Source organism: Homarus americanus, unplaced genomic scaffold (genome assembly GCF_018991925.1).
Source record: "Homarus americanus isolate GMGI-L3 unplaced genomic scaffold, GMGI_Hamer_2.0 scaffold48016, whole genome shotgun sequence".
NCBI classification, from domain to species: Eukaryota; Metazoa; Arthropoda; class Malacostraca; order Decapoda; family Nephropidae; genus Homarus; species Homarus americanus.
The window spans coordinates 733,516-759,248 of record NW_024755055.1 but is presented as its reverse complement, the minus strand read 5'-3'; the positions used below and the strand labels follow the sequence as shown (position 1 = coordinate 759,248).

The following is a 25,733-nucleotide window of genomic DNA, read 5'->3' as shown; positions in this document are numbered from 1 at the left end:
CACACACTCACTTATCTATCTATCTTTAAACAGAGAATTATAGAAGTAAAATGACTATATATGACAGATGCACTTAAAACCTAAACCTAAACCTAAACCTAACCTAAACCTAACCCTAACCTAAACCTAACCTAACCTAACCCTAACCTAAACCTAACCTAAACCTAACCTAACCTAACCTAACCTAACCTAACCTAAACCTAACCTAACCATACACGCTACATAATATCTACGGAAATTTAACATATACTTTCACAAAATTTAAGTTCCTTTCGCTGTAGTGTCAATAAGTGTCTTGTAAGTATTTTAAATTACTTATATACTTAATTGGTTCGGTAAATAGTAACTCATAATAATTAATTGGAGGGAATTGAGGTGTAATGGGGTCAATTGAGAGATTAAATTGGAATTAAATAAGAGAGATGTATTTAATGGTAGTATTTGTTAAGGGGTTAGGTTAGGTTAGGTTGGGTTGGGTTAGGTTGGGTTGGGTTGGGTTAGGTTGGGTTAGGTTAGTGATAGGTTAGGTTAAGTTAGATTAGGTTAGGTTAGGTTAGATTAGGTTTGGTTGTGATTGGTTAGGTTAGGTTAGTGTTAAGTTATGTTAGGTTGAGATAGGTTAGGTTAAGTTAGGTTAAGGGTAAGTTAGGTCAAGTATTTAATAAGAGGCAGTATTCGGTAACTAAAGATTAAACTACAGTATTTAAAGAGAAAATCGGTAACACACACACACACACACACACACACACACACACACACACACACTGATAGGAAGCAAACACGTCCTGGAAAGCCAAGTCACTGGCTCACCTCAAGGAGAAAAAAGAAACTGAACTTATAACATTGAGATACAGGGTGAGCTGAGAAATGCGAGTGAGCTGAGAGTTGCGAGTGAGCTGAGAGATGCGAGTGAGCTGAGAGTTGCGAGTGAGCTGAGAGATGCGAGTGAGCTGAGAAAAGCGAGTGAGCTGAGAGATGCGAGTGAGCTGAGACACATTAATATACACGAGTTAACTGAGAAACGAGAGTGAGTTAAGATACAGTAATATACACGAGTGAGCTGTGACAATATACACGATTGAACTGAGAAACGAAAGTTGAGAGATTAACATACACGGGTGAGCTGAGAAACGCGAGTGAACTGAGTGTGTAATAAATTGAAGAATGTAATGAGAGAGAGAGAGAGAGAGAGAGAGTAATAAGGACGCATTGCAATAAGTGAAAGCGAGTGCATTAAGAAAGAGTGCAATACGGAAAGTGAAATAAGTGTGCAACAAGGAGAGTGCAACACAACACGGACCTACACACACACTAGGAATCATTTAAGTAGAGCAAAGACATACAGACGGATTATTTAACACCATAACACAAGTAGCAAATTATTACATATAACAGGATATTAGCGAAAATAAATGACAAATAAATATTAAGTCAGCGGAGCATTGCAATATCAACGGGTGCAATAACACTGGTTGCAAGCGGCAGGGGACAGACACAGACACACTTACTTGCAAGACTGGAATACAAGGTCAGTTCCAAGGATCTTACGTAAACATTAAACACTTAGTAACCCATATTAAATTTAAGCTTAAAAAATATATAAATGCCCCCCAAAAAATAATGTTGCCACTTACAGTAACTCGGTTGGATCATTTTATATACATCTTGTGTTGTTGATACACTTTAAATCCTGATAAAACTGCAGTCACGTTCACTTTTATATTATCCTCGTATGCACTTATGGATTATATATACGTATATTCCAAAGATGGGGGGGATATTATGAGGGGATGGGTTAAATTGATCGTCTTGGATAAACACAGAAATAAGGGGAGGAATATTGGGAAAAGTGGTATAGATAGACCCTCTCACTAGCCCGTCCGACAAGACACTGAGACTGAGTAACTGAGTGAACTCCCTCCTCCCAAGTTTGTCAGTCGTCGTACTTAGTTGGATAAAGTTGCCACCGCTACCCCCGTGCTGCCAGGCGTAGAAGTAGTTACCACTTTTGTCTTCGTTTTTCTTCTACTGCTTGTTCTCTTTACGTTACTGAAGGATATTGTTTTGTTTTGATTATCGTTTTTGTTTTGATTCTCGATTTTTCATTGTCTTAGTTATCGTTTTGTTTTGATTATTGTGACTTTCCTTTTTGCCCTTTGTCTTGTTACTCTTCATTTGTTTTGATTCTTTTGATTTCTGATTTGTGTTTTGTCTTCTCTTGTAATTCTTCTTCTTCTCTTATCTCTCATTTTATTCTTATCTTCTCTTCTATTTTGTTTGTGTGTCCTGTATTCTCTTATGACTTTCTTACGTTCTTGTCTGTTCGATTTTCTTCATTTTATTCTTTACTTCATTCTTCTATCCTCTTCTTTCTTTTGACTTCCCTTTCTTCCCTCCTCCGTGTTGTTATTCGTTATATTTCCATCTGAGAAATATGTAGTGATATTTTTTTTTTAGGTTTGTGTAAGTGAAATATTTTTATGCATTTGAACACATTACCAATAAGTATCTGTACTCGGGGTGATCGATGAATTCCACAATGAACACTGTGACTCCTGTTGTCTCGGTAGGGTTGTCAATATCCTTCGTCCGTTGTGTCATATTGTCGAATACAAAATCGTGAAGGTACTTTTTTTTGAGTGTTTATTCATCTTTAACTACGAGGAAGATGTGTCTTATGAATCTTTGTTTTGTGATGCTGGACCCAGGTAGTTAGGTTAGGTTTAGGTTTAGGTTTAGGTTAGGTTAGGTTTAGGTTAGGTTAGGTTTAGGTTAGGTTAGGTTAGGTTAGGTTAGGTATTCTTCTCATGTTTACTGAGAGAATGTCAAACGTTTCTCATTTATCATTACACCTACCATGTTATATTAAATCATTTATTCACAAGACGTTCTGAAACACCTGTCTGGGCCCCGTCCATCTGTCTGTATCTGTTCGTTGTCCTGTCACTTATTTTATCCCACTTAAGTTAGCTGGAAGTGTGTGTGTGTGTGAGAGAGAGAGAGAGAGAGAGAGAGAGAGAGAGAGAGAGAGAGTTTTCCTCACCTCACCCTCACTTCTCTCCTAGACACACTGCCTTATCCTCCTCTACATCCTTCTCCTCTCATTCCTACTCTTATCCTTCCCTTCTCTGTATATATTTACTACATCATTTGGGTCGATAATTATGTGTTATTGTTTATCCTACCTACTGCATCATCCATCTGTTACCATTCGACATCACCTCGTATGTGCTATCCAGTTCCAACATCCTCTTGACTTGTTCTGGATGTAGTTTAACCTTGAGCTCGGGTTGATACACCAATTGCCTGCCATCTTGAATTCATATTTGCATTTACTGTATATCCCTCCCCCCCCTTCCCTTCCAGACCAAATCGTTTGATGGTGATTCAGTAAATTGACCTTAGAGTTAGGTATTGGTGAACCTTATAATAACTACTTTGTTGATTTTGGTGATGCTGAGATTAAAAGATCCGACTGGCGGCTATTTTGGATTTGAAGTTAGATTTTGACGTTTTGTTTGTTTTTGTGGGTCGAATTGTTTGATTTTTCTTGATCAAATGTATCTTTTTAAGTGAGTAGAAATGAAGCTTTAAAAGTTTGTTGATATTGATGGTTAAAACTTCCATTGGCGGCCATTTTTAATTATTTTATTTTAGTTTTGTGTAGAACGAAGAGGAAGAATAACAAAAGGGACAGGAGGAAGGGGTGTAGGAGGAGGGGGCAGGAGGAGGAAGGGAACAACAGGAGGAAGGAGGGGACTACAGGAGGAGGAGGAGGAGGGGAACAGGGGAAGAGGGAGAAGGGGGTGCAACAGGAAGAGAAGGGGGACAACAAGAGAAGAAGGGGACAAATAAGAGGAAAGGGAGGTGGGGGCAACAGGAGGGGCAACAGGAGTAGGAAGGAGGGGGGATAGGGGGACAACAAGAGGAGGAAGAAGGAGGGGGAGGGACACAGAGGAGGGAGGGAAGTTGAGGGAACACCAGGAGAGGAAGGGGGACACAATGAGGAGGAGGGGACAACAGGAGGAGGAGGAAGGAGAGGGGGGGCAACAGGAGGAGGAGGACAACTGGAGAAGGAAGGAAGGAAAGGGGACACAACAGGAAGAGAAGGGGATCACAGGGAGGAGGGGAGAAGGGGGATAACGGGGAGGAGGGAAGGAGGGGGGGAGAGGGGACAATAAGAGGAGGAGGAGACAACAGAGGAGGGAAGAAGGAGAGGGGGGCAACAGGAGGAGGAAGGAGGAACAACAGGAGTAGAAGGAGGAAGGAGGAGGTGGCATTTCAGTGTGTGGCAGGTGGGAGGTGAAGGCCTGTGTATGCACGTGCTCGCCCCCCTACCCCCCGTTAGTACAGGTAATTGTCTCCCGGGTTCACCTGGCGAGCGCTCACCGGCCCGGGTTGGCTGCTGCTCCTTAAGGCTTGTGTGACCGTCCGACCCTGACAAAAACTGGTACTAGTGGTCACCTTTGTATACTGTTCAACTCGTTTTAGTGACCACCTCTTTGTAGTGACCAGTGTTCAACTCGTTTTAGTGACCACCTCTTTGTAGTGACCAGTGTCCAACTCGTTTTAGTGACCACCTCTTTGTAGTGACCAGTTGTTCATCTTGTTTAGTGACCACCTCTTTGTAGTGACCAGTGTTCAACTCGTTTTAGTGACCACCTCTTTGTAGTGACCAGTGTTCAACTCGTTTTAGTGACCACCTCTTTGTAGTGACCAGTGTCCAACTCGTTTTAGTGACCACCTCTTTGTAGTGACCAGCGACCACCTCTCTTAGTGACCAATAACCACCTTGTTTTAGTGACTGACTCTCTTAGTGACTACCTCGTTTTAGTGACCACCTCTTTGTAGTGACCAGTGTCCATCTCGTTTTAGTGACCACCTCTTTGTAGTGACCAGTGTCCAACTCGTTTTAGTGACCACCTCTTTGTAGTGACCAGTGTCCAACTCGTTTTAGTGACCACCTCTTTGTAGTGACCAGTTTCCATCTCGTTTTAGTGACCACCTCTTTGTAGTGACCAGTGTCCAACTCGTTTTAGTGACCACCTCTTTGTAGTGACCAGCGACCACCTCTCTTAGTGACCAATAACCACCTTGTTTTAGTGACTGACTCTCTTAGTGACTACCTCGTTTTAGTGACCACCTCTCATAGTAACCACCAATAACAACAATACAGGTATAGAAACAGTCACCAGTTACAGGTTACAGTGATTTCATAATAACTCTCGACTTAATTTGACTAATTCCTAAAACAACAATAGAAACAAGTACATAACATAAATGATGCAGGATGATGCTAATACACAACTAACCCCTTGAGCATGATGGTTTAACTCTTAGAGGATGATGGTTTAACTTTTGAGGATGGTGGTTTAACTCTTGAGGATGGTGGTTTAACTCTTGAGGATGGTGGTTTAACTCTTGAGGATGGTGGTTTAACTCTTGAGGATGGTGGTTTAACTCTTAGAGGATGATGGTTTAACTCTTGAGGATTGTGGTTTAACTCTTAGAGGGTGATGGTTTAACTCTTGAGGATGGTGGTTTAACTCTTAGAGGATGATGGTTTAACTCTTGAGGATGGTTTAACTCTTGAGGATGGTGGTTTAACTGTTGAGGATGATGGTTTAACTCTTGAGGAAGATGGTTTTAACTCTCAGGGAATGATGGTTTAATTCTTAGAGAATGATGGTTTAATTCTTAGAGAATGATGGTTTAATTCTTAGAGAATGATGGTTTAACTCTTGAGGATGGTGGTTTAGCTCTTGAGGATGGTGGTTTAACTCTTAGAGAATGGTGGTTTAACTCTTGAGGATGGTGGTTCAACTCTTGAGGATGATGGTTTAACCCTGGTGGAAGATGGTTTAACTCTTGAGGATGATGGTTTAACGCTTTTGATGGTTTAACTCTTCTGATGATTTGATGGTGGTTTAACTCTTGAAAATGATGGCTTAACTCTTGAGGATGATGGTTTAATTCTTGAGGATGATGGTTTAACTGTAATTAGGATGATGGTTTAATAACACACATACATCAAGGGACTATAAACCCGGTCAGAAATAGACACACAAGTCTACATAAAGCTGGTAGAGCAGGTTAAGTGAAGCAGGCTGGCAGGCCCCTAGAGCGACCTGCACCGCCCACTACCCGGTCACCAGGACCAAGCGGCCCGTGAAACACGCACACCCACCAGCCCAGGCCAGGTCGTTGATCCCCTCCTCCTCCTCCTCCTCCAGGTACCTCCCAGACCACCTCCCTCACCTATTCCTTGAGAGAGAGAGAGAGAGAGAGAGAGACCTTTGTTTCCTCTTGTCTGTGTCCGTGTGTTACAAGGGGTGTGGTTGAAGTTGTGTTTAGTTTAAGCTGTTGGTGTGTGTGTGTGTGTGTGTGTGTGTGTGTGTGTGTGTGTGTGTGTGTGTAAAATGTTTGTTTATTCGAGTATTTGTGTGAGAAAATCCAATGATGAACGGACGGACGGACAGATGAACGGACGGACGGACGGACAAATGAATGCACAGATGGATGAACGGATGGACAGACAGACAGACAGACAGACAAAACCGAGGAAAACCCGTACGCTACACTACTCAAGAGAAACACCCAGAAGATAATTATAACTAATGGTCTGGAAACTACGAGGCACTCACCTGACTCACTGTCTTCCCTGACTAACTCGCTCACCTGACTCACTCACTTACCTGACTCACTCACTCACCTGCCTCACTGACTTCCCTAACTCGCTCACCTGACTCACTCACTCGCCTGTCTCTCTCACTCGCCTGTCTCTCTCACTCGCCTGTCTCTCTCACTCACTCACCTGACTCACTCACTTACAAACTGAAGGAATAAAATTTATCTTATATCATTTATAATCGACTAATTCCACTTAATAAAACCGTATGACATATTTAGCGAAGTTTATTTAAAGTACTATAATTCCGTCAGCAGCTATATGCACGACTAGAGTCATTCATTATGTAGAAAAATATATAATTTGGCTATGGCGAAGTAGTTAGCTCTTTACAGTATCTTATGTTATGTGTAAGATGACCTGTATTTACCTCCATTAAGTCAGTCCAGTGAGAGTACCTATTCTGACTTAGCTGGTGGATGTTGTTTTACGTATGAGGGATGTTATATTTCAAGGGACCTCTTCTTAGTTATCTACGCTATACAGATGTCGACAAAAACACAAGACCCGGTACAGTATTGTCGTTTTCACTTGTGCGTTTACAGGGGCTCGTCAGGTTGTGTGCAGTGTGGTAACCCTGTGTTTGTTTACATTCGATTGAAGGAAACTCACAATAGTAAACACCCCCGACACAATCCTCTATGCGGCTTCTTAAAGGGAAGGTGTACGTGAGATCACAAACCCAAGAACCTCCTGACGAAACACTCGCTCTATCGGACGCCACAACAACCCCAGCAGGAGGCCCCCAGACCCCCCCCCTAGAGGTGCTGCAGAAGGGGATTTAAGGCCACCACGCAGGGATAATAACAAAAGACTGAAGACTGGGGACGGGAGGCGGGAAAAACTCCTGCAGAAGGTAGATATGAATTGTGTGTTAAAGGGATACTGAAGGTCATATTATTGATCCCCTGGCACCAGTACCTTATAGTGTTTGGTCAGGTCAGGTCAGGTCAGGTAAGGTAAGGTAAGGGTGAGGTTAGGTTAAGTTAAGTTAGGTTTGGTCAGGTCAGGTCTGGTAAGGGTGAGGTTAGGTTAAGTTAGGTTAGGTCAGGTCAGGTAAGGGTGAGGTTAGGTTAAGTTAGGTTTGGTCAGGTCAGGTTAGGTCAGGTTAGGTGTGGTTAAAGGGAGAGCATCAGACAACTATAATACCTCGACCACCATCATAGTCCAAACCAGGTAACGTCTGCTTCAGGGTCATAACATCCAGGGAGCTATTGGGTTCACATTACCCACCCCAAGCTCAAGCTTTCACCAGATTAGAGCATTTTACCTTCAGCCAAGGCATTCAAGCTTATTTTTTTTAGTCACTACACCCAGTTTTCACCCTAAGCCGCCACACTCAAGCTTTCACCTTAAGTCATAAACCACAACATTCAAGCTTTTATCCTCCAGCCACCACATGCAAGATTTTACCCCAAACCACCATATTTAAGCGTATCGTTAAGCTTATCCAGTTTGGGACATTCAGTTTATTTCCTCCAGCTGTTATAATAAGATGATTCCATTCGCTCCTGTGTGTTAAATGCCACTTAAGGTTAGGTTAGGTTAGGTTAGGTTAGGTTAGATAAGATTAGGTTAGGTTAGGTTAGATTAGATTAGGTTAGGTTAGGTTGAGGTTACGTTAGGTTAGGTTAGATTAGATTAGGTTAGGTTAGATTAGATTAGGTTAGGTTAGGTTAGATTAGGTTAGGTTAGAGAGAACACAACTGTCTCACTCGGCAGATTAGGTAACTTCATTTCACAGTCGTCATTAACTAGTTAGTTCAGGTGTTCTGGATATGAAGATGCCAATTAAACTCTGACCTCTCGTGACCCCTCAGCTAATGGTGGTCTTGGTAGCGGGGTCGTTAAGGGGGCAAGAACTATCCACAAGTTCCCGGGATTGTTTTTTTTATATATTTTTTTTGTTAATTGCCGGCAGTTTGTGGCTGAATTGGCTATGATGATTTGGCGTTATAGTGTTGTTGTTTGGTTTTTGTCACAACCCTCGCCAATTACAGAAGGAAATGAGACTGTGTGTGTTTTAATGGACTTCTCAGGCGCGTGTCTATAGACTGTGGGTTTTATTTAGTTACCTGTGAAAATTCCTCCTGTTGCTTCTCCCTTAACTCTCCCTAAAACCCTCCCTTAACCCTTTCATCTCCCCTTAACCCCCCCTTCATCTCCCCTCAACTCTCCCTCAATCCCCCTTCACCCTCACCTCTCTCCCTCGCCTCTCTCCCTCACCTCTCCCCCTCACCTCTCTCCCTCACCTCTCTCCCTCACCTCCCCCCTCTCCCACCTCCCCTCCCTCTCCCCCTCACCTCTCCCCTCCACCTCTCTCCCTCACCTCTCTCCCTCAGTAAATAATTCAATCAGATCTTTTTTTTTTTTCCGGGGTTTACCAAGTCAGTATTTACCGAGGAGGGATAGTGTCGATGCGTCTGTCTGTCTCTGTCTGTCTGTCTGTCTGTTCTCCTTGTATGTTTTCATTTTCTAGAATTGTGTGATTACCGTCTTTCTGTCTATTCATCTATCCACCCACCCGTCCACCCGTCCACCCGTCCGTCTGTCCGTATGACTGTCTCAGAGGTGTGGCAACAAAATACTCGCCAAATAATTCTGTCCTTAGAAATCTCGTAACAAGATCTCAAAGGGTGTTCAGTAGTTACGTCTTGTCTAATTACCATAGAGAGTATAGTACTGTAGGTGTGACGTAGAGAGGGGGAGGGGGGGGCTGGCTGGCTTAATTACCTTCTGTTAATAGGTGAGGTTATAGGTTGTAGTGTAAGGTTATGGTATTGTTGTTGTTGTTGTTGTTGTTGTTGTTGACGGTTGTTGTTGTTTGGTATTATTGTTGTTGTTGTTGTTGTTGTTGTTATTATTGTTTATTATTATTGTTGTTTGTTTTATTATTATTATTATTATTATTATTATTATTATTATTATTATTGTATTTCTTTTTTTATTGTTATTATTATTAATTTTCATCATTATTATCTCACATTGTATCGCTCAAACACGTCCTTTCTGCTTCCGCTGTACTTAAGTTACCTGCTTCCGGTGTTACCAATTAGTGTGTGTGCTCTTCCTTCCCCCTTCCTTGTCACAGGTAGTCATTCACTCGGTAATTACCTTCGTCTTCACCTGCCCGGCCTTCATACCTGGGTGGTGAAGGGGTCTGAGAGGATGAGAAGATGAAGGGAATGATGGGGTCACTGGGTGGGTGGGTGGGCGTGAAGGGCAGGTAGGTACAGGTAAGGCACAATACAGAAGGTAATTAGTGGCTTCTGACCCGGTGACAACTGTAATGGCTCTGTATTGTCTGTAATTTGGCCGCCATTAATGCCCACTTGGTATCGACAATAACAGTAACACACGATGGGTATTTGTAACACACGAGGGGCATTTGTAACACACGATGGGTATTTGTAACACACGAGGGGGCATTTGTAACACACGATGGGTATTTGTAACACACGAGGGGCATTTGTAACACACGAGGGGCATTTGTAACACACGAGGGGCATTTGTAACACACGAGGGGCATTTGTAACACACTTAAAGGTAATAGTTCATCAAATATAACACCTCCTGCGTAAGATCAATTTCAAAGGTATTTATCCATTGAAAACAGCACCAATACAAGCGTTCAACATCGCCTGGTGAACTTTCGCCAGGCTTGTTATAACCTGGACACACACACACACACACCACACCCCCTCCCCCCCCCCACTTCAGTATATGTTATCGCTAGCAATATCAATCTATTATCAGCAACAACATCTATCTATTATCACTAGCAGTATCTATTATCACTAGCATCTGACATCACTACTGTTCAATGTTTCTGGGTCAAAATAGCAATAATCATGCAAGGTTTGGCAACATTGAGTAACTATACGGTGTTTACGTTGTCGAACTCACCTGTGTAAAGTCTCTGTTAGGTAGAGTCTCACAGTGTCTGGACGCGTGAAGGTAAATTTGGCGTATTACATCTGTTTTTCCCCCATATTTAAGCTTATTGCATCTGTTTTTCTCTATATTTAAGCGTATTACACGTGTTTTTATCCAAATTTAAGATTATTACTATTTTGCTCCAAATTTAAGCTTATTACTTCTGTTTTCCCCCAAATTTATGCTTATTACTTCTGTTTTACCCCCAAATTTAAGCTTATTGCATCAATTTCCCCCTAATTTAAGCGTATTATATGTAGTTTAAACCCATATGAATAAATCCCATTAATAATTGGCAATGCAGAGGTAAATGAAATATTCTTTAATAATAAAATCATAACTTCAAAATAAATTGGGTTAATTTCAGGAAAAAAAATTGCCCCAGAAAATCGGCAATTCTTTTTAATAATTTTTTCCGCCAATTTCTATCCAGTAAATCGGCATCGGTGAAAGCGACGATCGGTATCATATCGTCATCACCTCTTTACGTCTAGCACCAAGTTTCCGCCAAATGGTGTTAAAATTTCCCGCCAAATGGTGTTAAAATTTCCCGCCAAAACTTCATGATAAAGTTAATTGAGCGTGAGTGTGGTGGAGTGTGGGCTCAGGTGTGTCGCTCCCACCCACCCACCCACCCACCCTACCCACCTCACCACCCAAAAAAAACCACCCACCCACCCACCGTGTTATAAGTGTCATGTCTTGATACGTCCATTACTTATAAGGTGAAGCAACAGTCTGGAAATCCCCAATGACTGAATCCAATGGAGGAAAATTGCCAGCAGCAAGTGTGCTCAAGTCAAGCGAAAGTTTTTGTTTTGAGGGAGTCAAGCGAGTGTCTTTTGTTCTGGGTAGTCAAATGAGAGTTTACAGAAATGATTAAAAACTCAAGGAATCAAACGAGTGTCTTGTGTCCCGGGGTAATCAAATAAGAGTTTACAGAAATTAGTAAAAACTCAATTAATCAAGCGAGTATCTTGTGTACTGGGGTAGTCAAATGAGAGTCTACAGAAATGATTAAAAACTCAAGTAATCAAACGAGTGTCTTGTGTTATGAGGAAATAAAAAAAAATTCCAGTAATTTAACAAGTGTTTTCAAGGAGTCAAGCGAGTGTTTTCAGGAGTCAAGTGAGTGTCTTTAGCTGTCAGGAACTCAAGCGTGTTTCTTAACTTCTGAGGATGTCAAGCGAGTGTTTTTAGTTATGTTTTTAAGAAGTCAAGCGAGAGTCTCAAGTCCTCGGGAAATACAGCTAATGAAGGAGTTCTAATAAGGAAGAAACGGATATTATTTTATTAACTGGAAACAACGAGAGAGAGAGAGAGAGAGAGAGAGAGAGAGAGAGCATAAAATAGCATACACTTAATATTATCTTTTCTAAAGCATAGTGATGATAATTTTCACTTCATTGAACAAAATATTTACTGTTGCAATCTTACCCAACAGAAACAGCGCAACAGTAAACAGAGACCGCGTAACAGGTGAACGGGCTAGGACGAGGTAAGCGATACTGAATCATTTTCTTGTCGATTTATGGCGTCTAATTAAGTGGTGTAATTACCTGTCTTATGGGTAACGCAGGTGAGTGTTATTTTGTAAGTGATACCTCTATTTAACGGACTATATAGTGTTACGAACCACGCCATCAATTGTCATGATCTACCTACCCAGCACTACGAACCACGCCATCTATTGTCATTATCTACCTACCCAGCACCACGAACCACGCCATCTAGGGACGAAACCCGATTATGACTACTCTTAGTTACCACTCCGGGGTTTCCCTTCTCCATATCCTGGTTGTTGCGTCACCTCCTCAAAGTCTTCCTCATCAGCTCCAGTTCGATGAGAGTTCACTTCACTCTGGGAAGTGACCACAGGATCACCTATCCTGGAAACCTACGGCACAGTGACTACCTACCGTCTTCTACAATACTCAGCCTTACTCGTCAGCCATATCAGCTCCGCACTTAAGTATTTGTAATCTTATATTGCCTCCCGCGTCCACTTGCTTCATAATTGTTGTATGTTGGATAAATATGTATATACTGTTAATGTTTAGGTTAAGTTTGGTTAAGGATAAATTATAGAATGCTGAATATTTTGTTGTTACCTGTTGGGATCTGGGTAGACTTTTAACTATATTCTAAATCCCCAACTCGTAACAATAGAGATGGAAGTGCGTTATATAGAGGGTCCGTTAGATGTGAACACCCATCCCACTGATGATAAAAGTTCCACTGAAAAAACATTCACAAAAACAATGAAATTAGCCAAAAAAACATTCACAAAACAAAAACATTCACAAAAACATTAACAAAACACCAAACACATTAACAAAAAACATTCACAAAAAACATTCTCACAAATCATTCACGAAAAAAATACATTCACAAAAACATTCACTAAAAACATTCACAAAAAATAAATAAAAAATAAAAATCGCCAAAAAACACCAAACACATTAACAAAAACATTTACAAAAAAAAAACATTCACAAAAACATTCACATAAAAAACACACAATATAATTAGAGGAAATAGAAGAATTAAAGGTGTTACAGTAAGTGGTCCATTAATTAATTAGTGTAAGAAGAATAACAGAGAAAGTTACAGGTAGAACAATGAAAAGAACAGGTGTGGTAATGACTAGGAGAGAGAGAGAGAGAGAGAGAGAGAGAGAGAGAGAGAGAGAGAGAGAGAGAGAGATAACAAGGAGAAAGTTAGTGGTAACAGGACGCTCTGTATAACTCTCTCTCTCGTTTTGGTTATCATTATCACCACTACCAACACCACCACCACCACCACCCCTTACTGACACCACTATCACCACCACTACCACAACAACCACCACCACTACCACCACAACCACCACCACTACCACCACAACCACCACCACTACCACCACAACAACCACCACCACTACCACAACAACCACCACCACCACCACCACAACTACCACCATCACTATCACCAACCACAGCCACGCCCTAAGCACACACTGGGTGACGTACAAGTCCTGATGGCCACTATATTAGGAGGTGAAAGGACAGCCAGACAGACACTCAGTACACGAGGGCCATGTTGGACCATGTTGGACCATGTTGGACCATAAGGATACGCATTAAGGGGTGAAAGGAAGAGGGCCCTGGATTATGGTCGTGTCAGGGGCCATATACGGAGGGCCATGAGGGATAATTTATGGCCTTAAAATTAAGAGTATGGCCACTTGAAGGTTTAGTAAGGGCCATATGAATAGATCCCGGGTTAAGGGCCATGATTAGGGCCATATTAAGGGCAAGTGGTATATGTTGACGTTAGGGAGGCCAGGAAATACAGAGGGGCATTTAGGGCCATGTTGTAGAGACTTCAGGACCCCCTCACCCGTCGACCAGCAGTTAGTTGGCCTCGTGGGGTAAGTGTCAGTGTGTAAGGGTAAGTGTCAGGTGTGGGTAAGTGTCAGGCGTGGGTAAGTGTCGGGTGTGGGTAAGTGTCAGGTGTGGGTAAGTGTCGGGTGTGGGTAAGTGCCTCATGGGTCGGATGCCATGGCACTGTCAGTATACGTCACGTAGTCTGGAAAGTACTAACCAAGGAAAGTACTATCATTGTATCGAAAGTCCAAGGGAAGTGTCGCTAAAGCGCATTCATAGGAAGTGCCAATACAAGGACCGGTATTACATTGGTGGACCTGGCCAGTGCCATTAGTTAGTACCCCAAGGAAGTACCACAGAGACCTAATCCTGGGAAGTACTGGATATACCAAGGAAGTAGAATTTCGAATGGGGTTAAGTCATCGTACTCAAGGGGTTAAGTCATCGTACTCAAGGGGTTAAGTCATCGTACTCGGGGGTTAATTCATCGTACTCAGGGGGTTAAGTCATCGTACTCAAGGGGTTAAGTCGTCGTACTCAAGGGTTGTCGTCGTACTCATGGGGTTTCATCGTACTCAGGGGTTGATCATCGTACTCAGGGTTAAGTCATCGTACCAAGCAAGGTCACGTCTCCCAGGTTAATTCATGGTACTCAAGGGTTGTCATGGTACTCAAGGGTTGTCATCGTACTCAGGGTGTTGTCATGGTACTCAGGGGTTAAGTCATGGTACTCAAGGGTTAGTCATGACTCAGGGAGGATTCGACGATCAGCTGGTCGCCAGGTGGGCCTGTGTTATAGGAGAGAGGAAAGTGCCTGACTTATTGTGTAAACAGGTGAGGTACTTACCACCCCTCCCTCTCACCTGCCCCCCTCCTCCTCACCTGCCCCTCCTTCCCCACCCACTCCTCCTCCTCCTCACCTGCCCCTCCTTCTCACCCACTCCTCCCACCTGCCCCTCCTCCCTCACCTGCCCCTCCTCCTCACCTGCCCCTCCTCCTCCACCTGCCCTCCTCCTCACCTGCCCCCTCCTTCTCACCCATCTCCTCCCTCACCTGCCCTCCCTCCCTCACCTGCCCCCTCCTCCTCACCTGCCCCCCCTCCTCCTCCTCACCTGCCCGCTCCTCATCTGCCCTCCTCCTCACCTGCCCTGCCTCCTCCTCATCTACCCTCCTACTCCCCCAGAGCGAGTCCTTACTTTCTCTCTCGTTCCTCCTCCTGAAATCCTCTTCCCTTCCCTTGACACCTTTCCTCCTCCTCCTCCTCCTCCTCCTCCTCCTTCTTCCTCCGTCCCTTGACAGTTCTTTCTTCTTTCTCCTCGTAATTCCTTCTTCCTTTGTCTCTCCCTCCCTCTTCCTTGACTCCTCACCTCCCCCTCTTTTCACACCTCTTCCCTCACTCTACCTCTCTCCCTCCCTCCTCACACCTGCCAATTCTCCCTCACCCTCCTCCTAACACCTCCCTCACCCTCACCCCCCAACACCCCCTCCCCCCAACACCTCCCCCAACACCCCCCTCCCCCCCAACACCCCTCCCCCCCAACACCCCTCCCCCAACACCCCCCCCCAACACCCTCCCCAACACCCCCCCTCCCCCCCAACACCCTCCACCTAACACCTCCTTCATCCTCCTCCCAACACCTCCTCACCCCAACACACCCCCCCATCACTCCCGCCTCTGCCTCCCTGCCTCCGTCAAGGTCCTCGCCACTCTCTGGCACTGTGCCCACCTTGTTATCTTAACTTACCTTGTTATCTACCTTACTTGTTATCTACTCTTTGTTATCTTCCTTACCTTGTTATCTTACCTTGCTTGTTATCTTACCTTACCAATCTTATCTTTCTGTTACCTTGTTACCCTTGTTATCTTACCTTACATCTTACCTTGTATTACCTTACCTTGTTATCTTACCTTACCTTGTTACCTTACCTTACCACCTTACCTTACCTTGTTATCTTACCTTACCTTGTTATCTTACCTTACCTTGTTATCTTACCTTACCTTGTTTCTTTACCTTACCTTACCTTACCTTACCTTGTTACCTTACCTTACCACCTTACCTTGTTATCTTACCTTACCTTGTTATCTTACCTTACCTTGTTATCTTACCTTACCTTACCACCTTACCTTACCTTGTTACTACCTTACCACCTTACCTTACCTTGTTATCTTACCTTACCTTGTTATCTTACCTTACCTTGTTATCTTACCTTACTACCTTACCTTACCTTATCTTACCTTGTTATACATACCTTATCTTACCTTACCACCTTACCTTACCTTATCTTACCTTACCACCTTACTACCTTATCTTACCTTTTATACCTTACCTTATCTTACCTTATTATCTTACCTTACCTTATCTTGCCTTACCACCTTACCTTGTTATCTTACCTTACTACCTACCTTACCTTATCTTACCTTATTACCTTACCTTACCTTATCTTCTACCTTGTTATCTTACCTTACCTTGTTATCTTACCTTACCACCTTACCTTGTTTATCTTACCTTACCTTGTTTATCTTACCTTACCACCTACCTTGTTATCTTACCTTACCTTGTTATCTTACCTTACCTTGTTACCTTACCTTACCACCTTACCTACCTTGTTATCTTACCTTACCTTGTTACCTTACCTTGTTATCTTACCTTACCTTGACCTAACCTTGTTTTGTTTACATCCTACCTTTGTTTTTTGTTTCCTTAGTTTCATTGTTTACATGTGACTGTCCTTTGCCCTACCCATAAGTACCAGTAACTCAGTCTCCACCACTACCAGTCTCCAACACTACCAGTCTCCACCACCACTACCAGTCTCCACTACCAGTCTCCCACTACCAGTCTCCAGCACTGCCAGTCTCCAACACTACCAGTCTCCAGCACTACCAGTCTCCCACTCTACCAGTCCCAGCACTACCGTCTCCAACACTACCAGTCTCCAGCACTACCAGTCTCCAACACTACCAGTCTCCAACACTACCAGTCTCCAGCACTGCCAGTCTCAACACTACCAGTCTCCAGCACTGCAGTCTCCATCTCAGTCTCACCACTACCAGTCTCCAACACCACCAGTCTCCATTCTCCAGTCTCCACCACTACCAGTCTCCCAGCACTCAGTCCCAACACTACCAGTCTCCACCACTACCAGTCACCACTGCAGTCTCCACCACTACCAGTCTCCAGCACTACCAGTCTCCAACACTACCAGTCTCCAACACCACTACCACAGTCTCCACCACTACCAGTCTCCAACACTACCAGTCTCCACTACCAGTCTCCAGCACTGCAGTCTCACCACTCAGTCTCCACACTACCAGTCTCCACCACTACCAGTCTCAACACTACCAGTCTCAACACTACCAGTCTCCAACACTACCACCAGTCTCACCACACCAGTCTCACCACTACCAGTCTCCCACCACTGCAGTCTCCACCACTACCAGTCTCCACCACTACCACCAGTCTCCACCTCCAGTCTCCACTACCAGTCTCCACCACTACCAGTCTCCACACTACCACCAGTCTCACCACCACCAGTCTCCACCACTACCAGTCTCAACTACCAGTCTCCACCACTACCAGTCTCCACACTACCAGTCTCCACCACTACCAGTCTCACCACTACCAGTCTCCCAGTCCTCCACCACCAGTCTCCAGCACTACAGTCTCCACCACCACCAGTCTCCACCACCACCAGTCTCACCACACCAGTCTCCAACACTACCAGTCTCCAACACTACCAGTCTCCACCACTACCACCAGTCTCCACCACCACCAGTCTCCACCACCAGTCTCCAACACTACCAGTCCCACCACCACCAGTCTCACCACCACCAGTCTCACTACCAGTCTCCAACACTACCAGTCTCCACCACTGCAGTCTCCAACATTGCAGTCTCCACCACTGCAGTCTCCAACACTACCAGTCTCCACCACTACCAGTCTCCAACACTACCAGTCTCCACCTACCAGTCTCCACCACTACCAGTCTCCACCACTACAGTCTCACCACTACCAGTCCACACTACCAGTCTCCACCACTACCAGTCTCCACTACCAGTCTCCACCACTACCAGTCTCCACCACTCAGTCTCACCACTACCAGTCTCCACCACTACCAGTCTCCACTACCAGTTCCACACTACCAGTCTCCTCAGTCTCCACCACTACCAGTCTCCACCACTACCAGTCTCCACACTACCAGTCTCCAACACTACCAGTCTCCACCACCTACCAGTCTCCACCACTACCCAGTCTCCACCACTGCAGTCTCCACCACTACCAGTCTCACCACTACAGTGTCACACTCCAGTCTCACACTACCAGTCTCACACTACAGTCTCCACACTCAGTCTCCACCCTACCAGTCTCCAACACTACCAGTCTCCAACACTCCACCAGTCTCCCACCACCACCAGTCTTCACCACTACCAGTCTCCACCACTACCACCAGTCTCCACCACTACCACCAGTCTCCCACCACCACCAGTCTCCACCACTACCACCAGTCTCCACCACCACCAGTCTCCACCACCACCAGTCTCCACCACTACCAGTCTCACCACCACCAGTCTCACCACTACCAGTCTCCACCACTACCAGTCTCCACCACTACCAGTCTCCACCACTACCAGTCTCCAACACTACCAGTCTCCACCACTACAGTGTCCAACACTACCAGTCTCCACCACTACCAGTCTCCACACTACAGTCTCCACACTACCAGTCTCCACCACCACCAGTCTCCACCACCACCACCAGTCTCCACCACTACCAGTCTCCACCACTACCAGTCTCCAACACTACCAGTCTCCAACACTACCAGTCTCAACACACCAGTCTCAACACTGCCAGTCTCACCACTCCACCAGTCTCACCACCACCAGTCTCCACCACTACCAGTCTCCAACACTACCAGTGTCCAACACTACCAGTCTCCACCACTACCAGTCTCAACACTGCAGTCTCCAACACTCACCAGTCTCCACCACTACCACCAGTCTCCACCACCACCAGTCTCCACCACTGCAGTCTCCCACACTACAGTGTCAACACTACCAGTCTCCACCACTACCAGTCTCCACCACTACCAGTCTCCACCACTGCAGTCTCACCACTACCAGTCTCCACACTACCAGTCTCCACCACCACCAGTCTCACCATTACCAGTCTCCACCTACCAGTTTCCAACACTACCAGTCTCCACCACTACAGTCTCCACCACTACCAGTCTCCACCACTACCAGTCTCCACACCAGTCTCCAACACCACCCTTATCCTCACCAACATCCACCATCCTTCCCCACCACCAGCAGGACGTATGTGTGTGTGTGTGTGTGTGTGTGTGTGTGTGTGTGTGTGTGTGTGTGTGTGTGTGTGTGTGTGTGTGTTCTGTGTGTGTTCCTCTTGTGTACATAACAATCCTTTGGTTACAAGGTCCAGGTGAAGTCGCACTTGGAGGTAATACTTATAACACTGGTTGGTTCTTCTCGGTAGAGGTGGGAGGGAGTGGGGGGAGGCAGATGGGGGTGAAGGGGAGAAGGAGAGGGGTGTGGAGGTATTGGGGAGGAAAGAGAGTGGGAATGAAGAGGAGGGAGGAGAGTTGGATAGTCGAGAGAGGGAAGAAGGTGTGTGAAGGGAGTGGGGAGGAAAGAGTGGGGAGTGAAGGAAGAGACAGAGAGTTAAGGGAAACAGGTGGGGAGGAGAGCAGGCAGGGAGAGAGCAGGCGGGGGAGGCAGGCGGGGAGGAGCAGGAGAGGGAAGAGCGGGGAGAAACAGGCAGGAGGGGGAAACGAGCGGGAGGAGCAGGCAGGGAGGCAGGCAGGGAGGGAAACAGGCGGGAGAGCAGGCGAGGAGGCAGGCAGGGGAGGGAGCGAGCGGGAGAGGCAGGCGGAGAGCGAGGCGAGGGAGGCAGGCGGGGAGGCAGGCGGGAGGCAGGCGAGGAGAGAAAACAAACTCTTCAAAACGGTGGAGAAATTACAAGGCAGACTGATGCAATACTTGATAGGGTGTGTAGTGGCATTTCCTAATATCCTTAACCACACATTCCCAAAACTCTCTCTACTGAGGGTGATCGATAAGTCTCATAATGAACACTACGACTCCTGTTATATCGGTAGGGTTATCACAATCCTTCGTCCATTGTGTCATATTATCTAGTACAAAAATCGTTCAGATACTTTTTTGGGGGTGAGTTTATATAAAGAAATTACACGTTTTATGATGATTTATTTGTATTAATTAATCTAATATTGTTTAATGGGATGGAATGGTTTATATCTGTTTTGTGAAAGTAAACAAGAATAGAAGCGAATAATGAACTGGTCCCAGGTGTTGAAACTGGTGTGTCTGGTACAGGAAAAGCCGAGGTGTGTGTGTGGGCGCTGAGTATAGGTGAAGGTTTGTGTTAGTTTGTCTTTCAGTCAGTCAGTCAGTCAGTCAGTCTTTCAGTCAGTTATCCTTCAGTCAGTCAGTCAGTCAGTCAGTCAGTAGAGACTTTCATTGAGGTGTTTCAGTGTTCCTTTCTACCCTTCGTGACTTGAAGATTTTCCTCCCCTCATCTTCCTCCTGTTATTCATCTTCTCCCTCTCCTCCTTCTTCCTCTTCCCTTCTCCCTCTCCTCCTACTTCTTCTCCCCTTCCCTCCTCCTCACCTTCGTCTTTGTATACCTCCTCATCCTCTCCTCCTCCTCCTTCTCTTCTCCCTCCTCCTCCTCCTCCTGACTCTAGGTTGGTTATCAGGCCCGGGCAGCGGGTGTGGGCGTACAAAGGGCGTGGGACCTTTGGGACACGTGGGCGTCGAGGACAAAGCCGGAGGATACTCGAAGGGCAACGCCTGACCGGTAGGAGTCTAGGATCTGTGGGAGGCTGTCAAGGATGTGTAGGATCTTTTGGAGGCTATCAGGAATGTGTAGGATCTTTGGGAGGCTGTGAGGAGTGTGTAGGATATTTAGGGTGCCAAGGATGTGTAGGATCTGTGGGAGGTTGCCAGGGATGTGTAGGATCTGTGGGAGGTTGTCAGGAATGTGTAGATCTGTGAGAGGCTGCCCGGGATGTGTAAGATCTGTGGGAGGTTGTCAGGAATGTGTAGGATCTGTGAGAGGCTGCCAGGGATGTGTAGGATCTGTGGGAGGTTGCCAGGATGTAGGATCTGTGGGAGGTTGTCAGAAATGTAAGATCTGTGAGAGGTTGCCAGGATGGTAGGATCTTTGGGAGGCTGTGAGGGGTGTGGGATATTTGGAGGCTGCCAGGATGTGTAGGATCTGTGGGAGGTTGCCGGATGTGGGATCTGTGGGAGGTTGTATGTAAGATCTGTGAGGGCTGCCAGGATGTAGGATCTGTGGGAGGTTGCCAGGGATGTTTAGGATCTGTGAGAGCTGCGAATGTGTAGGATCTGTGGGAGGTTGCCAGGGATGTGTAGAATCTGTGAGAGGCTGCCAGGGATGTGGGTACTGTGGAGGGTGTGTGGGTGATGGGGGATGTGTGGTGATGTGTGGGTGATGTGGAGAGGTGCAGGGTATGTAGTGATGTGGGGGTTTAGTTGGGGTGTGTAGATGATGTGCGGGGATGTGTAAATACATAAATGAAAGAACAAGCGTGTGTTAAGAGACCGTTGTTTGTGTCTGTCCTCATGAGGTACAAAGCCTTGATAAACACACACACACACACACACACACACCTCATCTCCCCAAGGTAAACACGGCCTCCTACACCTGCCACCTCCACACCTGCTACCTCTACATCTGTCACCCACACCTGCTACCTCCACACCTGTCATGTCCACATCTGTCACCTACACATCTGTCACCCACATCTGCTACCTCCACACTTCATCTCCACATCTGTCACCCACACCTGCTACCTCCATACCACACCTCCACATTGCCACCACACTGCCACACACACACCTGCCACCACACACCTCCACCTCCACACCTGCCACCTCCACACCTGCACCTCCACACCTGTTAACTCCACATCAGCTACATCCTACACCTGTCACCTCCACACCTACCACTTCCAGACCTGTCACCTCCACACCTATCACTTCCACACCTGTCACCTCCACACACCACTCACCCCCACACCTACCACTTCCCACCTGTCACCTCCACATTTGTTTTTCATCCCACACCTGTCACCCACACCTGTCACCCACACCTACCACCTTCACACCTGTCACCTCCACATCTGTTGCATCCCACACCCACCTCCACACCTGTCACCTCCACACCTGTCACCTCCACACCTTCCTACACGGCTACACCTGCTACCTCCTACATGGCATCACCTGCCACCTATACACCTGCTACCTCTACGCCTGCTACCTCCACACCTGTATACAGCGGCCACATACCTGCCTGGTCGCTAAAGACAGGTGTTGATTGACTACACCTGTGGAAATTTGATGTAGTTATTATAATCTACTATTCTACTTGATCGTTGTAAGATGAAACCTCCATATAACGGACTTCTCTCCATATAACGGACTTCTCTCCATATGCGGACTTCTATGGGACTTCTCTCCATTAACGACTTCTCTCCATATAACGGACTTCTCTCCATATAACGGACTTCTCTCCATATAACGGACTTCTCTCCATATAACGGACTTCTTTATAAAACGGATTTCTCTTCATATAATTAATTAGGGAGTTCTACATATAATGGAGCTTTGATATAACGGAATTTCTTCTTTATATAGTTCGTTAGATGGAGGTTTTTATATCAAACCGACCTCCATATAACGGACTCATCTCTATATAGTCCGTTAAATGGAGGTGTTACTGTAAATAGCCCTTCTATCGGGTATTATTGTGACCACTACTACACGACCCGTATATAGTGGTGTAAATAACTGTAAGCTACACCCACACCATCTGTAAGCTACACCCACACCATCTGCTACACCCACACCATCTAAGCTACACCCACACATCTAGCACACCACCATCTAGGCACACCCACACCATCTGTAAGCTACACCCACACCATCTGCCACACCACACCATCTAGGCTACACCCACACCATCTGTAAGCTACACCCACACCATCTGTAGCTACACCCACACCATCTGAGCTACACCCACACCATCTGAGCTACACCCACACCATCTAAGCACCCACACCATCTGCCACACCCACACCCATCTGTAGCCACACCCACACCATCTGTGCTACACCCACCCATCTGTGTACACCCACACCATCTGTAAGCTACACCCACACCATCTAGCTACACCCACACCATCTGTAAGCTACACCCACCATCTGCACCATCTTAGCACACCCACTCTAAGCTACACCACACCATCTAGCACCCACACCATCTGTAGCTACACCCACACCATCTAGCTACACCCACACCATCTGCTACACCCACACCATCTGTAAGCTACACCCACACCATCTGTAGCTACACCCACACCATCTGTAGCTACACCCACACCATCTAAGCACACCCACACCATCTACACACCCACATCTGTGCTACACCACCTCTGCACACCCAAACCATCTAAGCACACCCAACATCAAGCTACACCCACACCATCTAAGCTACACCCACACCATCTAGCTACACCCACACCATCTGTGCACCCACACCATCTGTAGCTACACCCACACCATCTGTAGCCACCCACACCATCTAGCTACACCCACACCATCTAAGCTACACCCACCATCTGGCTACACCCACACCATCTGCTACACCAACCATCTAAGCTACACCACACCATCTAGCTACCCACACCATCTACACCACACATCTGCTACACCCCACCATCTAAGCTACACCCACACCATCTGTAAGCTACCCAAGTGCCACACCCACAAACACCCGTTAGCTACACCTGCGCGTACACAAATTCCTACATCCACACTCATCCACCTCCCACACCAGCATGACTCTAATCCACATTCATTCCCCATAACCCACATCCGCACATATCAAACAAACATCCATCCCCACATTTACTCACATTCACACACCTGAAATCCACATCCACGCCCACCCTAACGCGTCCACATACCTGAAACTCACATCCACACACTGAAACCCATATCCACACCTGAAACCCACATCCATGCCCACCTTAACCCACATCCATGCCCACCTTAACCCACATCCACACACCTGAAACTAACGCCCATACCCACCCCAAGCCCACATCCATGCCCACCCTAACCCACATCCACACACCTGAAACCCACATCCACACACCTGAAACCCACTTCCACACACCTGAAATCCACATCTACACACCTGAAACACATATCCATGCCCACCCCTAACCCATATCCACCCATCCACCCTTAACCCACACTTAACCAAACCCACATTCATGCCCACCCTTAACCCACACCCAGGTTGAGTCATCGACCGTGGGCGGCGCCTGGCTGTGTCTGTTACCGGGAGAGAGTAAACCAATCACACGTGGAAAGTGGGCGTGAGTGTGGGCGTGGGTGTGGGCGTGGGCGGGGGTGACGAGGCCAATAATACAGAAATTTTGTATTTTTGTAACTTGTATACTGAGGGACAAGATGAGATGATAATACAGTATATTGTATTTTTGTCTTTTACACTGAGCACTTTGACCAGATTATGATAATACAATAATGCTACTGTATTTCTCATTGTTGTATACGTAACGGGTACACGAGCTTGGTAATACAGGATATTGTATTTCTGTAATGTATGGTCCATGATAACCAGAGTTAACATTGGTTTTAATTTTAATATCTCTTGTTGATGAGTCTTCGTTCGACTCACACTGCTTCGTTGTCTGTTTCACCGCGTGTGTTGGTGGGAGGGTCGGCGTAGTGACCTGTCGTCCAGAAGGGTACAACAGGTCTATGGGCTCTCCACTAGTGGGTGTATGACTACTTTTGAACGGAACTGTACACCCCTTTCTTCCATAGACTTATATTGCTGTACGTATTAAACCTCCTAGTCACTTTAGGTGTATTAAGTTGTATTAAGTTGTATTAAGGTGTATTAAGGTGTATTTTGTATTTCCAGGAGCTAACAAGACCCCTAAATACAGTATAGTTTATTATTATTTTTCTCCCCTTACAGGTTACAGTACTGGTGTGGGTCGCAAGGTAAGAATTATACGCTGTTGTATTTTGTTGTATTGATTTGTTGTGTATTGTATTCCTGTATTTTTGGTTTTTTATTTTTTTGGGGGGCACTCCCTTACATCCTTGTGTAAGGTGAAGCGCAGAAGCGTTTACAGCGCCCAACAGGGAAGCATGCTAAGTTCATGCTTGCCTTTATGTCTCATGAGTTAAGGGCGTAGAAGCCTGAAGAGTCAAGGGCGTAGAAGCCTGAAGTCAGTGGTTTATGACATCAAGTTATTGGAAGCTCCAACATTGTCCCTGAATACGAATTCCCAACTTTCGACTTACACCAGGTACCTACTTTACTGCTAGGTGAACAGGGACTAATGGGGGCTAGGAAGTATGTCCAAACAACTTCCACTGGCCCGGGAATCGAACCCGTGACATCTCGCTTGAGAGGCAAGAGCGGTACCACTCTACCACCAGCACCCCTTATTCCTGTATTGTTTTTCTTGAGTGGTTTATTATACAGTCTGTTGTATCTGTTGTATTTAATATTTGGTTGTATGTTGTTGTTGTCATCCGGGCAAATAATACAATCTTGGTTATTGTATTTGTGTTGTATGTTGTATTGTATCTATGGTCGACAAGGTGAGTTATACAATTTATTATTATTATTA

The 25,733-nt window shown here is 45.6% G+C and overlaps 1 protein-coding gene across 1 annotated transcript in view; it reads right to left on the bottom strand.

Annotated features, from left to right (window-relative positions):
• LOC121856161 overlaps positions 1-1,909 on the bottom strand; it is a 62,593-nt gene extending 60,684 nt beyond the window's left edge. The window contains exon 1 of the mRNA XM_042351480.1: positions 1,635-1,909. The gene's annotated coding sequence lies outside the window, so the exon portion shown is untranslated. The remainder of the gene's footprint in view (positions 1-1,634) is intronic.
• Positions 1,910-25,733: the final 23,824 nt, after the last annotated feature.